This window comes from Giraffa tippelskirchi, chromosome 10 (genome assembly GCF_054371585.1).
Source record: "Giraffa tippelskirchi isolate mGirTip1 chromosome 10, T2T-mGirTip1v1.2.pri, whole genome shotgun sequence".
In the NCBI taxonomy this organism is placed as follows: Eukaryota; Metazoa; Chordata; class Mammalia; order Artiodactyla; family Giraffidae; genus Giraffa; species Giraffa tippelskirchi.
The window spans coordinates 13,012,291-13,028,691 of record NC_137284.1 but is presented as its reverse complement, the minus strand read 5'-3'; the positions used below and the strand labels follow the sequence as shown (position 1 = coordinate 13,028,691).

Below are 16,401 nucleotides of genomic sequence, written 5' to 3'. Positions count from 1 at the left end.
GGCGCAGCGGCGGGTCTGGAGCGCCTCCCCCGCCCGCCCTGGCTTGGCGCAGTGCTTGGCGCTGGAGGTCGGGCTGTCTCCGCCGCCGCAGAGGCCAAATGAAAGGCATCGGGGTTGCGGGGAGCAGCGGGCCGCCTCGGCCGCCCCAGCCCCCATCCCGCCCGCGGCGCCGCCACATCCTCTGCGGACCCTGCGAAGCCCAGACGCCCGCCCCGCCGTCCCCCGGGACCGCGCGAGCCTCTGCCCTGACCTGCAGCCCGGGACCCGGTGCGGCTGGGCTCGCTCCGGGGGCGGCCGTGCCGACCCGGCTCCCGTGCGGCGCCCGAGCTTCCCACCCGGGAGCGGCGGATGCGGCCTTTGTTGGCGAGTGGGCCGGGCTGCGGGGATGCGGGCGCCCGGACAGCGCCTCCCGGGCGGCACCGGAGCGGCTCCGCTCCCCGCAGCGGGTGCGCCCTCTGCTTTCTGTGTGCCTCCCGCTCCGGATCCCGGCTCTGGCGTCGGACCTTCGGGAGGGATTGTTAAATACAATCCGGTTGCCTGAATCTGATGTACCAGGGGAAACCCTTCTCCGCTGTCGGCGTTACTCCCTTTTGTGGTGGGTTTCAGCGAGCAGGGACAGTACCCGTGAATACGTTTTAAAAACTGGTTGAATCGTACTTTTCCGGCGTAAGTAGTTTCCCCGCACCTGGCGACCTCGCGGACACACACGTCTGTGGCTGGTGGTGGTCTGGTGCTTGCGTGCCCGGAAGGTTCGCTGGGGTCAGGGGGTCCTGCCTTGTGGCCTGGACCTGGCCGCTTGTAGAAACCTTTCTGTCCACGAGGGAGACGTGGGACTTTATTTTTACTTGCCATCTCAAAATAGTGCTTGAACTGTCGGACTGGAATGTGTGTTTCTGGTGTAGTTTATTTCCCCTCTTCGCTCTTTTGCAAATTACAATGGCTTTCTGCGGAGTTGGCTAATTTCAGAGAGAAGTGAGACTGCATTTGATTACACAGGCATTGACTGAAGAGTTTCTAATAAAAACCCACAGTTAGAACGTGTTCTTCTGCAGAAAGTGGAAATATTTCCACGATTAGAAACAGTCGACTCGAGAACAGACCTCTAGTGGAACAGCTTAAAACGTCCTATTCATCCTGCTTAAAGCTTTGATTCTTCAGGGGTGGGGAGTGGGGTGGTGGTGGAGCAAGTTTCAAGTAGAAATAGTTAATGCTTATGTAAGCATACTTTTAGATTAGGATTCTTTTCGTTTTCACGCAGTGGTTAGAGTTATGTCTGTGATCCACGATATGGTGTCGCAGGGAAGCACGCTAGAAAAGTGGGGTGGGAGGGAAAGGAAAAAGCTTTGTTTGGAACATAGAATTTAACTCTTAGGGCAGGATGTCACAAACCATTGTTCACATTCTTTTACCTCACTTCCCAGAGGTATGAGTAACTTCAGGCACTAGTGAATTCACAATCAAGGGTTCATCAGTTTTAAAGAATATCTTCCTTTCAGGTCTGAACAGGCACTTGTATGCCTGCAGAGAAAGAGCAGTGAACAATACCAGAATTAGCTGTTGTGGATTAAGTTTGATTATTATCCACATCATTGTTCAATCGGAAAGTCCGACTAGACAGAAAGTAGGAATTAGACATGTCCCTAAAATGGTGTTTGAATGCGGTTTTAGGAAACTTCTCATCTTTGGAGCTGTATTTTTGCCCACCCTTACTAAATTGTCTTTCAAACGGTTTTTTCTTTTGTCCAAGAGGCAGAATTTCCGTCATACATATATAATTTGATTTTGTTTATTTACTTCCAGGCAAAGGGCCGCCTGAGTCTTGGTTTAGATGAGAATGGCCTAAATCAGGATTCTCTTTGAAATGGTCCTTACTGAGATTAGCCAAAGGGATTCTAGCCAAATCCCTGATCAGATTGCTTGGCACAGAATTATTGATTGGCAAATCTTGTGTGTTGCTTGCTGTTGCCTGAATTAATCTCATACACCTGTTTAAAAGGAAAGAAAAAGAATCTCTGTATTCAGGGTCACTTCCTCTGTTAAATCCGAGACAAGTTCATTTGAGGGCCTGCTGGCTTGCGGTATTTGTGCTGAAATCCTGCACTCTGTACAGTGGACACTGAGGTTTCTGAGAGCCAGAGCTCTAGTGCGTACCACCACATTTTAAAATGAGTGGGCCCTTTGATAGCCAATATTCAGGAAACTCATAGTATGACATCTGAGGCAGAAGGTCAAGAAGCTTTGTGCTGGTGTTTAAGTGATGGTAGAGGCAATGTCTGATTATGACCTGGACAAATACCAATGCCTCTGATAGAAGCATCAGCTTTTATTTTATCATAACTGTTAAAATCCTTTGATAAATGTGATGTGCTAAGTTTTGGCAAATCCTCCTTTGATGGGGTTTGTTTTCATCATCTAAAGCTGGGCTGTCCCACAGGGTAGCCACTTGCAGTGGTGGCTATAATGACTGAGAAATAAATTTTCCATTTTATTTAATTTTAGCTAATTTATATTTAAAAACAATACTCAGTTCAGTGATTGGAAACAACTTTTTATATGAGTCTACTTTTTAAACTACATTTTATGAATGTAAATGCAAGTCAGATATTTCCTGTGAAATTTAGCATGTGAATTTCTGTAGGTGCTAAATGCACTCCATATTTTGAAGACTTACTATGAACAACCTTGTAAAATAACTGATTTGTAATTTTTGTATTGATTGCATTGGAGTGATAATATTTTACACATTGGCTAAGTAAATTATATTAAAATTAGTCTCACCTGTTTCAAATACAACATGACTCATTTCTCCTGGGTGGTGCTAATTTAATTAATTTTTTAAAGTTGATGCTGTATGAGTGTTTTTATTAGCACAGTTTTTATTTATTTATTTTTTTTTAATAAATTTATTTATTTTACTTGGGGGCTAATTACTTTACAATATTGTAATAGTTTTTGCCATACATTGACAAGAATCAGCCATGGGTTTACATGTGTTCCCCTTCCCGAACCCCCCACCCACCTCCCTCCCCCTCCCATCCCTCTGGATCATCCCACTGCCCCGGCCCCGAGCCCTTGTCACATGCATCGAACATGGAATGGTGCTCTGTTTCACATATGACAATACACATGTCTCAATGCCATTCTCCCAGAACGACCCACCCTCACCTTCTCCCTCAGAGTCCATAAAATTGTTCCATGCATCTGTGTCTCTCATTCTGTCCCGCATATAGGGTTATCGTTACCATCTTTCATATTCCATATATATGCATTAGTATACTGTATTGTTGTTTTTCTTTCTGGCTTACTTCACTCTGTATAATGGGCTCCAGTTTCATCCATCTCAGTAGAACCGGTTCAAATGTATTTTTTTTAATGGCTGAGTAATATTCCATTGTGTATATGTACCACAGCTTCCTTATCCATTCATCTGCTGATGGACATCTAGGTTGCTTCCATGTCCTGGCTATTGTAAACAGTGCTGCGATGAACATTGGGGTACACGCGTCTCTTTCAATTCTGGTTTCCTCGGTGTATATGCCCAGCAGTGGGATTGCTGGGTCATATGGCAGTTCTATTCCCAGTTTTTTAAGGAATCTCCACACTGTTCTCCATAGTGGCTGTACTAGTTTGCATTCCCACCAACAGTGTAAGAGGGTTCCCTTTTCTCCACACCCTCTCCAGCATTTATTGCTTGTAGACTTTTGGATAGCAGCCATTCTGACTGGTGTGAAATGATACCTCATTGTGGTTTTGATTTGCATTTCTCTGATAATGAGTGATGTTGAGCATCTTTTCATGTGTTTGTTAGCCATCTGTATGTCTTCTTTGGAGAAATGTCTGTTTAGTTCTTTGGCCCATTTTTTGATTGGGTCATTTATTTTTCGGGAATTCAGCTGCAGAAGTTGCTTGTATATTTTTGAGATTAATTGTTTGTCTGTTGCTTCATTTGCTATTATTTTCTCCCATTCTGAAGGCTGTCTTTTCACCTTGTTTATAGTTTCCTTTGTTGTAGCACAGTTTTTAAATGTGTTATTTTTTTTCCCACAACACAGCCTTGCTTAAAGTTGGTCCAGTATGATCTTAACAGTTTTGAGTATTTTTTTTGTTAGCTTTTTTCAATTACAATTTTTATTTAGAAATAATTTCAGGCTTACAAAAAAATTGCAAAAATTGTACGAACAACTCTTATACGCTCTACCCAGATTCATCAGTTTAACATTTCCCCCTATTCAGCATTCGTTTTGTCATTCATTGTGTAATTATGTATTTTTTGCAAACAAGGAAAGGGAGCAAATTGCATACATCTTGCCCCTCTACCCCTGAAAACTTGCAAGTCTCTTTCCTGAGAACCTGAGCACCAAGGACTGTGTCCTGCATAACCTGTTTGGTTATCAGCTTAAAGAAATTTAACTTTGATACGATACTTTGATCAAATCTACTCTCTGTATTCCATTTTGCTAGTAGAACCAATAATGTCCTTCATAGAATTTGAAAACTTTTTTTTTTTAAGTTAAAGAGCTTTAGAATTCTTGGTAGTAGTACGTGAAGGGTTAATTTTTTTTCCAAATATAAAATAATATCTTAAACTTACCTAATATTGTTTTGCCTCTGGAAAATAAAAACTTAAAAACCTTTCAGGATTCCTCAATTATATTACTCTTACTAAATTCTTGGGCTTTTGCATTTTCTGTTTAAAATTACAAGAAAAATAACATAGGGAGTGCATATTCATTGTAGAAACTTTAAATGCATATGAAGAATAAGAAATGAAAAATAACTTGAGATCCTTGTGTCGTCCGTGGAAATTTCACTGTGAATGTGTTGGTGGTGTCTAGCCTCCTATGGCTACCAGGTACATAAATTTTATCAAAGTGACAGATTGCTTATTGAAGCTGGTACCTAACAATTAGTAGTTTGAATTGTCCTAAAATGAACTACTGAAAGAAAATAGTTTTCTATGTGATTAAAAAGGGATAAATTTTTGTACAGTGATTGTAGAGTCTGTGGAGGGAGGCCATTTGAGAGTTGGAAATCTCCCATAATCCAATTCTCATGAGTTGTTTTTTTAGTGAGGTAAACTAGATTACCTTGACTCTTAATTAAATTTAGTATAGTGCACCTTGATTTATGGCCTAAGATGGAAAGTGAACGAAATAGAAATGAGTTCCAGTTCTCTGTAACAAGTACAGCTAATAACTGCCTTTTGCCGAGAGACATTTTCTTACATGAGCATCAGGGAAGCTTTTTTCCATGGAATCTTTTGCAACGTAACTAATCTGTTTTTAAAATACAACTCTTCATTTGTTATCCATCCCACTAATGTTTGTTGAACACTGTTACCAGGTTCTGTGTTAGAGGCTAAACAGTGCAGTAATAAAACCAGATATGCCTCGTGCCTTTCCCTCTGCAAAGCGCAGTTGCCTGTGACTTTCAGGCCCCACCCCAAGAGATTCTCCTTGAGGACATCTGGGAATCTCATTGTCACGGGCTCCCCAGGGGTTTCTCGTGTGCAGGTGGAGAAAAACTGCAGCAAACAAAAAGCCAACAGAACCCATGTGGGTGCAGCATCTTACATAAGTCCCCAAAAGTCTGGTAAAGTAGGTCTTCTCATCCACACCTGAAAAAGGGAGTCAGGAGAGGGCAGCAAGGCCAGGGTGAGAACTGGTCTGTCCTATTGAGTTGTTGCTCCTTCTATATCAGGGTGTTTCATGACATTTCTATTTGGGTTGCAGATTTTTTTTTTTCACTCTTATTTACCTATTTTCTCTACCATCAGGAAATCTGATATGAATATTTTCTTTAAAAGAATCTAATTTCATAGGTACTGTATCATGAGTCCACGTATTGCCAAACTGCTAACAGTGGTTTTCTTTGAAGGTTATAATTAAAGGAGACCTTGCCGTTTTACATTTTCCATGGATTAAAAAAAGAAAAATCTAATGCTTTTTTGTATAATGTGCAAATTCTCTCTTTTTTATAACAGTAAGCTTGTTTTGTCTTTGTATTCTGATAAAAAAATTTAAGGAAACTGACCACCTGTGGAGAATCTTATCAAAATCAGTGTATGGGATTATTTGGAAGGGAAAAGGTTATTGGCACCAGATTTCCAATCACTGGCCTGGTTGGTAGACAAACTATTAGGAAGAGGCTAACACAGTAACCGATACGACCAGAATAAGATTGTGGTCCAGGAAAAAAGTCAGCGTTTGGAGTGGGCACCTGTGGTGTGGGTTAATTGAACAGCCTCGCCACAGCCTTTCTGCTCTGCCTTCCTCAGCCTGGCGCTTCATGTGGCTGCAGAAGGGTGTTGCAGTTTCAGAGCACAGGCTCTGTTGTGATAACATCCAGGGGATCATGGGGTTTTTCTCAGAGCTCATCAGCTGGGCTGAATGATATCAGGTGCTTCCAGCCAAAGCAGTCATGGTGGTGGTGCTGTGATAGGCTTAGACTGCACACTGGGTTCTGATGGGAAAGAGAGCTGCGCATACTGGGTAGATGACAGCCCAGCATCTGCTACATATGGCTGGTCTGACTGGAAGGGAAAAGAGTGCATTTGTTCCTACCTAAGTTACCTGTGAGTTAAAAGTTTGCTGGCAGAATTGAGACAACGAGGAAGGCTCTCTCCCATGGTTTATGAGGGTCTTGCACTTTGTTTTGAGGGATTTTGCCATCCAGAACAGAATGACTGAATGGAGAAGTACCTGAAAATTTATAAGGGAGATACTTAGCCTAGAGAAGAAGAAAACTTGGATTTTAATGTGGGTGGTGAAGAACATAACATTTTTGGGTTTTTATATATTGTCTCTGGAAGGCTAAATATGACTTAACCTAAGCTCAAGCAGAATTTTTACATGGAGAAAGAAATGAGCCAGTAAGTGTAAAGAGTGTAGGACCTTTTATTCCCTTTCATTAGGAATATTACCAGCGTAGCATGGTAAGTATGTAAAAGGTACTCATATCCACTTATCCACCACCCAGTTTTGTTAAATTTTAGCACTTCTCATCTTTGCTTTAACTTTTTTTTTTTTAAGAACTAAAACCCTATGCATAGAGAAGTAAAGGATTATAATAGGCCTCCCCTGAACCCCCATCCCATTAATCTTCCTTTCCGGAAGTAACTCTTATCTTGAGTTGGGAATTCAGCATTCCCATTCCTGTTCCCGTGCTGAGAGAAAACCCTTTCATCTCTTTGGATCCCAGGCTTTCAGAAATCAGTGCAGAGTGCAAATTGTTGGAGTGTTTTAGAGAATTTTAGAAGGTAAGAATCCTAGGATATTTGAAATGGAAATAAGGACAAACTGGTGCCTGTGAAAGGTGCTACGGCCCCATTGCAGCCCTGCACACCCACATGTAAAGCCTGGAGTCTTTCTGAGCTTTTTACAACTTAAATACACAAAGGGAAAAAAAAGTATAACTGTATTTTCATAAAACAGATGCTTGTGTAACCACTGCCAAGGTCCAGAAATAGAGCATTCCCATTCCCCCTTGCCCCAAGTAACTGTTGGCCTGACTTTTATGGTGATTATGTCTTGCTTTTCTTCTTTATAATTTTACTACCCAGGCATTCATCCCTAAACACTGTAATTTAACTTTTCTTATTTTCTAGTCTTTAAGTAAATGGAATCCCTCAGTATGTTTTCTTGAGTTTCTGGCTTCTTTATTGGACGTGTTTTTGAGGATCATTTGGATTACTGATGGTAGCTGTGGTTCGCCTGTTTCCACAGCTGTATGGTACTCCTGTATCTGAAGAAACCACAATTTGCTTTGCTGTTGACGGACATTTGGAATGTCTCCAGTTTGAGGTTATTGAGATAACACTACCCCTTCTGCTACTTGCCTTTTTACCCTCTTCTTCATGATGTCTTTAGAAGTTCTTCATTTTAATGTCTAATTCATCAGTTTTACTTTTTAAAAAATTATGATAGGTACTTTTTGTGTCACGTGTGAGAAGTTTGCCCCCCGAGGACATAGTAGTTCTCCTGTGTTGCCTACCAAGGGCCTTCTGTTTGCCTGTCACATTTAGAGCCACAGTATCCCTGAAACTCGTTGTATAGATATGAAGTATTGGTCTTTTTACTTATTTATTTTTTTTCACATAGTAAGCCAGCTTGTACCATTTAATATCAAGGTCTCCTTTCCCTTTTGTTCTCCCTTGCCACCTCTGTTAATTTATCTCTGTATGTTTGAGACTATTTCTGGGCTCTCCTAATCCACTGTCTATCCATGTACCAAGTCCACACTGTCTTAATGACTGTACTTAGTAATAAGGTTTTATACCTACTGGAGCAAGCCCTTCTGCTTGGATTGTCTTCAGTGGTGTCTTGACTGCTCTTTGACCCTTTTCTTTACATATACATTGGCTACATTTAACCAAAAACTGTTTGTTGGAATTTAGATTCAGCTTGCATTGAGTCTATAGTTCAATTAGGAAAAATAGACATTTTTCTAATATTGAGTCTTCCAACCCAGAAACATGACGTATGCCTTTGTTTAGGTCCTCTCTAATCAACCTCAGTGTTTTAAAGCTTTTTGCGTAGAAATCTTATATATAGTATGTTAGGTTTATTTATAGATATCCACTTTTTATTGAGTGCTATTATAAATGGCATCTTAAAACATTGGTTATCATTTTGTTGTGGTTGTAGAAATAAAGTTGATATTTTCATTGCCTCTTTCCTATTTTCTGTATGTTTATTTTCTATTTTATTTCTTTCTGACCATTATTATTCTTTTCCTACTTTTCACAGGTTTAATTTTTTTTTTCCCTAGCACTTTGAGATGACTGCTTTATTTTTTTCAGCTTTTTCTTCTCTTCTAATTTGTTTAAAGCTATATATTTTCCTCTGAACAGGGCTTTAGCTGCAATTCATAACTTTTTTTAGCTTTCTATTTAATTATTTTTAACAAAGGAGATATGTGTGTGTTAGTTGCTCAGTCTTGTCTGACTCTTTGCAGCCCCGTGTACTGTAGCCTCCAGGTTCCTCTGTTCATGGAATTCTTCAGGCAGGAGTACTGGAGTGGGTTGCCGTTGCCTTCTCCAGGGAATCTTCCCGACCCAGGGATTGAACCCAGGTCTCCTGCACTGCAGGCAGACTCTCTCCTACATTGCAGGCAGACACTTTACCATCAGAGCCACCAAGGAAGCCCATTGTATATAACATTATGTAAGTTTAAGCTGTATAGTATTCTGATTTGATACATTTATATATTGTAATATGTTTACCACTGTATCACTGCTGCTGCTACCACCTCTATCATCCATAATTAAAATTTCTTTTTGGTAGTGAGAGCGATTATGATCTAGTCTTTTACCAACTTTGCTGTTTATAAAAGAGTATTATGGACTATAATCACTGTGCTGAGAGTTAATTTCCAAAGATGTGGAGGAGGTTATGTGGCTGTCTTTTAGGCTCTTCATTTCTAAGTTAACGGCTTTGTGGTCAGAGAATCAGTCTGTATGATTTCAGTTTTTTGAAACTTGTGGAGACTTGCTTCATGGCCCAGTTTATGATAAAATTTTTGTTGTGTGCGTAAAGAAAATGTTTATTCTGTAGTTAGTGACAGTGTTTTATATGTCTTCTGATCATACTGTTTTCATTGTTGTTCAGATATTTATCCCTAATTATTTTTGAAATCATTTTTCTTTTACTGAGAAAGGTATGTTAGAAATCTCCCACTGTGGACTTCCGTGGCAGTCCAGGGGTTAAGACTGCGCTTCCAATGCAGGGGGCTTGGACATGATCTCTGGTCAGAGATCCCATGTGCTGTGTGGATAGGCCAAAAAAATATATCTGCCATGGTGATTTTGGAAGTGTTTCTCCTTGTCATTCTGTTTCCTTTGGTTAGTTTGAGGCTGTCATTATTAGGAGTCAGTTCAGTTCAGTCACTCAGTCGTGTCCGACTCTTTGCGAGCCCATAAATTGCAGTACGCCAGGCCTCTCTGACCATCACCAACTCCCGGAGTCTACCCAAACCCATGTCCATCGAGTCGGTGATGCCATCCAACCATCTCATCCTCTGTCGTCCCCTTCTCCTCCTACCCCCAATCCTACCCAGCAATAGGATCTTTTCCAATGAGTCAACTCTTCGCATGAGGTGGCCAAAGTATTGGAGTTTCAGCTTCAACATCAGTCCTTCCAAGGAACACCCAGGATTGATCTCCTTTAGGATGGATTGATTGGATCTCCTTGCAGTCCAAGGGACTCTCAAGAGTCTTCTCCAACACCACAGTTCAAAAGCATCAATTCTGCGGCGCTCAGCTTTCTTCACCATCCAACTCTTATATCCATACATGACCACTGGAAAAACCATAGCCTTAACTAGACGGACTTTTATTGGCAAAGTAATGTCTCTGCTTTTAAATATGCTATCTAGGTTGGCCATAACCTTCCTTCCAAGGAGTAAGTGTCTTTTAATTTCATGACTGCAGTCACCATCAGCAGTGATTTTGGAGCCCCCCAAAATAAAGTCTGACACTGTTTCCACTGTTTCCCCATCTATTTCCCATAAAGTGATGGGACCAGATGCCATGATCTTAGTTTTCTGAATGTTGAGCTTTAAGCCAACTTTTTCACTCTCCTCTTTCACTTTCATCAAGAGGCTCTTTAGTTCTTCTTCACTTTCTGCCATAAGGGTGGTGTCATCTGCATATCTGAGGTTATTGATATTTCTCCCGGCAATCTTGATTCCAGCTTGTGTTTCTTCCAGCCCAGCGTTTGTCACCCTGCTTATTTATTAGGACTATACGGGTTTAAAATTGCGGTCTCTTCCTAAGGAATTGAACCTCTCATAGCTGTATTCTCCCGTGTTACCTCCAGTAAAGTTTTTGCCTTTATCAGTACTTTGTCTAGTATTTCCATCTTTGTGTTTTAGATGTGTTTATGGTTGTTTCTTCTTTTGCAGACTTAGGAAACAGTGTTTGTCTTGTACATTTAACATGATTGCTGAGGTATTTGGGTTTTCATCTACAGTCTTAGTGCTTTTTGTTTTGTTCTGCTAATTCTGTGTTTTTTTTTTAACTGAAGTATAAGTGGTATACAACTTTATATTAGTTTTAGGTGCACAACATAATGATTTAATATTTGTGTATACACAGGAGCCTACGGTCCATGGGGTCGCACACAGTTGGGCATGACTGAGCAACCGAACACGCACACTCATGTTTTGTGCGATGATCACCACACTAAGTCTAGTTAACACCCACCACCTCATGGTGACTTGTCTTGTGTGTGTGTGTGTGTGTGTGTGTGTGTGTGTGTGAGACAAGAACGTTTAAGATTTACTCTTTTAGCAACTCTCAAATATACAGTGCAGTGTGGGTAGTTAGAGTCACCATGCTGTACATTGCTTCCCCAGACTTACTTCTGTTGTAACTAGTGCCTTATACCTTATAGAATCTTGTACCTCTTGACTGCTTTCACACATTTTGCTCACCCTCCACCCCTCAACCTTCACTCCACATGTGTGACAAGCGATCTTTTCTCTGTATTTGTGAAATCAGTGTTTTTAGAGTCCACATGTCAGCGAGACTATGCAGTGTTTATCTTTCTCTGTCCGACTCCCTTCACTTTATATAATGCTCTCAAGATCCATCCATGTTGTTGCAAATGGTAGGATATCCTTTTTGTGGCTGAATACCTTTCCACTGTAGGTGCGTTCACTGTATTTCCTTTATCCCTTCACCTATCAGTGGACATTCAGGTTGCTGTGTTTATTCCCTTACTCAACTCCTTTGAAAGTGGTTATTATTTTACTTCTTTGTTGTATTACTTTGGAACATACTTTCATAATCTTTCGTTCTCCCTTTAGTGGTTGCTTTAGACATTTAAATATCTTTCCCTTATCAGTGTTTTATATTAATTGGTACTTTTACCCTCTTCCAGGAATAGAAGATTAGAACACTTTAACCTCTTCTCAACATTTTTGCCATTGTTGTTATGTATGTTAATTTCATGTAAACCCCGGAAGACCTCATACAAGCCATGTTTTACAGAGTCAAATGAACTTAACATCAGTGGTTATCAACTCTGGGGGCACACTGGTATCATCTGGGGAAATGTTTACAAAGCACAGATTGCCTATATTCCAATTCAGACAAATTACATCAAGGTCTCTTGAGAGAGGGTGTGAACCATTAGTATTTCTTAAAAACTCTTCCCAGTGATTCAAATTTATAGTGAGATTGAGAGCCCCTGATTTAGATTTATATATTCTCTTTGTTATTCTTCATGCATTTTCTATCTCTAAGCTTCTTTTTCGGGTAATTTTTTGTCTTCCATGACAGTTTAGAATTTTCTTAAGGTTGGCTAGTGACATATATTCTTTCACCAAATATCTGTTTTAGCGTCTTCCTTGCAAGATAGGTTCCCTGGGGATAGAATTTCTTTCACCATTTTGAAGATCTTATTCTTTTTTCTTTTTTTTTTCCATTTTGAAGATCTTATTCTTTATTCTGTTCCTTGATATTTAATGTCTATGATGTTGAATATTATCAATAGCTTACCAGAATTAACTGTCAGATTGGTGTTCCTTTGAAGGTAATGTGTCCCTTGTCTCTGACTACTTATTAAACCTTCTCTTTGAATCTGATTTTCAGCAATTTTACTATGTACCTAGGTGTGGATTTTTAAAAAATGTATAGCCCCTTGGTATCATTGGAGAATTGGTTCCAGAACTCCCCTTCCCCCAGTACCAAAATCTGTGATGCTCACGTCTGTTATATAAAATGGTGTAGTACTTGCATGTAACCTGTGACTATTCCCCTGTATAGCTGCAGTAACCTCTAGATTACTTATAATACCTAATGCAGTGTACAGGCTGTGTAGATAGTTGTAAATGTTGTTGTTGTTGTTCAGTCACTCACCCACATCTTACTCTTTGTGACCTCGTGGACTGCGGCACGCCAGGCTTCCTTGTCCTTCACTATCTCCTGGAGCTTGATCAAACTCATGTCCGTTGAGTCGGTGATGCCATCAAACCATCTCATCTTCTGTCGTCCCCTTCTCCTGCCTTCAATCTTTCCCCAGCATCAGGGTCTTTTCCAATGAGTTGGCTCTTCGCAAGAGGTGGCCAAAGTATTGGAGCTTCAGCCTCAGCATCCGTCCTTCCAGTGAATATTCAGAACTGATTTCCTTTAGGATTGACTGGTTTGATCTGCTTGTTGTCCAAGGGACTCTGAAGAGTCTTCTCCAGCACCACAGTTCAAAAGCATCAATTCTTCGGTGCTCAGCCTTCTTTATGGCCCAACTTTCACATCCATACATGACTAGCTTTGACTTTATGGACTTTGTTGGCAAAGTAATGTCTTTGCTTTTTAATATGCTTCCCTGATAGCTCAGTTGGTAAAGAATCCGCCTGCAATGCAGGAGACCCTGTTTCGATTCCTGGGATGGGGAAGATCCACTGGAGAAAGGGTAGACTGCTTGCTCCAGTATTCTGGCCTGGAGAATTCCATGGACTATATGTATATAGTCCATGGTAGGGTTGCAAAGAGTCTAACATGACTGAGTGACTTTCACTTTTAATATGCTGTTTTGGTTTGTCATAGCTTTTCTTCCAAGGAGCAAGGGTCTTTTAATTTTATGACTGTAGTCACCATCTGCAGTGATTTTGGAGCCTAAGAAAATAAAATCTATCACTGTTTCCACTGTTTCCCCATCTATTTGCCATGAAGTGATGGGACAGGATGCCATGATCTTTGTTTTTTGAATGCTGTGTAGATAGTTGTAAATACAGTGTAAATGCTATGTAGATAGTTGTGAATACAGTATAAATACTATGTAGATAGTTGTAAATACAGTGTAAATGCTATGTAGATAGTTGTAAATACAATGTAAATGCTATGTAGGTAGTTATTGGCCTACGGAATTATTTTTCCCTGAGTATCTTCAATCTGTAGATACAGAATCTGAAGTTATGAGAGGCTAACTATCTTTTGCTTGTAGAACTCTTCGAATCTGTGGTTTGATGTCTTTTATCAGTTTTAGAAAATTCTCAACCACCATCTGAGTATTTAAGTCTTTAAATACTGCTTCTGCCTACTTCTCTCCTTTTTCTCGGGACTCCAAAAACAGACATCTTAGACACTGTTGCCCTAGCCTATGTGTTTTTTCATGCCTCATCTGATAGCTTTTCTTTTGACCCATCTTTCTGTTGCCTAAGGACTTCTTCAGCTGTAGCTAATCTACCATGAAGTCCCATACATTGAATTAAATTTAATTGTTGTAGTTTTCAGTTTTATAATTCAAAATTGGTTGAGGTTTTTTTTTTTTCAGTTGTTTCCTGATCACAGCTGAAATTCTTAATTTGTGTCTTTGAAGATGAAAAGTATACTTAAAGTCTGTGTCTAGTAATTCTTGTGTCTGGGGTCCCTGTGTGTCTTTTCTGTTATCTGTTTCTGCTAGTTATTTATTCATGTTCCTTTATCTCGTTTGTCATTATTTTTGATAATGTGCCATATATTTTATTGATACAAATGCTTATAGATGAGTTTGAGGCTGGGGCTGTTATACTCCAGTGAGTGACTTGCTTCTACCTGGGGTGTGATGAACTGGCAATCTAGGATCTCACTTTTGTTTCACTAATTGAAAGAAGTGGAAGCTGAGCTGCAGTGTCTGTGAAGTCCTGTCAATTTCTGGATTACCCTTCTAGATTCAGTGTGTGTTGGGGTCCCAGTCCAAACCACTAGCGTGTTTCCCCTCTGCCTCCTGCCCTGAACTCTAGCCCTTTCTATTTGACCCTTCAGGCTGTTAAAAGTACTGGTTAGCTGCATCTTTCAGGATTTTTCAGCATCCCCAGAGGAACAAAGCCCTCTGCACTTTATTCATCTCCTTGGGCTTTCATCCTCCCCTGGTTACTGACTGGGGAAATCTTCACTGCCTTTAACTAAATGCTTTTTTAAAAATATGTTGCTTTGCTAGCTGTCCTTATCAGGAGGATTGATCTGAATGAATAACATAGTTGACCGTAACTGGAAATTAATTCACTTGAAATTAGATATCTGCTGGGAGTTTATAGAGAGAACCTATGCTATTTTAAGTAGTTAGGGGAAAAGATAGACAAGCAAGAATAGAGTGGCAGATGCTGGTGGTGGTGAAGTAGTCAGAATAGTGATAGTTGTATTTATGGTGCAATTACTACGTATTGTGTTTTACACACACTCATTGAAACCTTTAAACCACCTTCTGAGACAAGTACTATGGTTATTCCTGTTTTACAGATACAGGAACTAAAGCATACACAGATAAAGTGACTTGATCTTGGTTATAATCCGTAAGGGATGAACTGGCTCTCAAGTTTGTGCTTAGTGCTAGAAAGGTAGCCTGGGCAGAGGCCCAGGAAAGGGGTGTCTCAGGTCAGCATGGGACCACCACGGGTTTGTGGAGGTTGCCTAACAACAGTCCCAGTCAGGCAGAAATTTGCAGTAGGTGATTCTTAGTAATCAGAAAGTAAAGAAAGCCATTTCGAGGTTATTTCTCAATCTTTCTCTACCACCGATTCACTATCAGATCATAGAATTTAGGCTTACAGTCATTGTGCATTATGACTTGAGTATGTATCATCTCAGGAACCTATTTGCTACGTCTTAATAGCTTTCATTAAAAATGACTGAGATTATAAATTGATTCTTTACAAATGATTGTTATAGTGACTCAGTGTGTATCCCGTGTTAAATAAAAAACTATATGGTCATTGTGAAAAATCTAGAAAATATAGGTAAAGCTAAAACAAAAACAGAAATAAATTAACTGTAATTTGCCAGATAAAAAACTTTAAAATTTTCCCAGTCTGTTTTTTTGAAAGAATGGATTCCCTCTTACTATGTTTATAGTCTGTTTTCTTTCCTTTTGACATATTGAATAACTTTCCAACCCATTAAATATTTTACAGCATTGCTTTAAATTGAATCATCTTTCATGGTTTGGGGCATTTAAACTCCCTCCAAAAAAAGAAAATGTGCGCTATCCACTACTTTTAGTTGCCTTCCATACTCTGAATTTGGGCTGTTTAAGTTGATGCACAAATATTCTGAGTTACTGCATGAGAATACTGCCTACCAGCCAGTGGTTGGCTATTTGCATCACTATTAGAACTATAATTTGAGTATTTTCTTGCATTTTTGCCCTTATTTTATTGATGCACAGCATATGGTTTGATGGAGTTGGTGCTTATTTGGTGCTTTCTAGGCTGAGAGTCTTTGAGGTGAACATGCAGTGGGCTCAGTTATGTAGAAGGAGCTAAGGAATATTTATAAAATACTAGAATTAAGGTTTTAAGAATAATTTTTTTCTTAAAACAATGGAAGTAATTGAGATTTGTATAAATCATTAGCTTTCTAGTGGCAGAATCCCCCCAAGTCACATGTATGTCTTTGAACTTGCCTGTCTTTTCAGGATTATATGT

The 16,401-nt window shown here is 40.0% G+C and overlaps 1 protein-coding gene and 1 long non-coding RNA gene across 10 annotated transcripts in view; both read left to right on the top strand.

Annotated features, from left to right (window-relative positions):
- The window catches only part of APLP2 (amyloid beta precursor like protein 2), a 64,413-nt gene that overhangs the window by 314 nt on the left and 47,698 nt on the right, over window positions 1-16,401 (top strand). The gene's annotated exons all lie outside the window — the stretch shown is intronic.
- On the top strand, window positions 664-5,935 carry LOC145523552 (uncharacterized). Its single transcript, XR_014066696.1, has 2 exons — window positions 664-2,872; window positions 4,018-5,935. It is a non-coding gene; the product is annotated as an uncharacterized LOC145523552 (long non-coding RNA).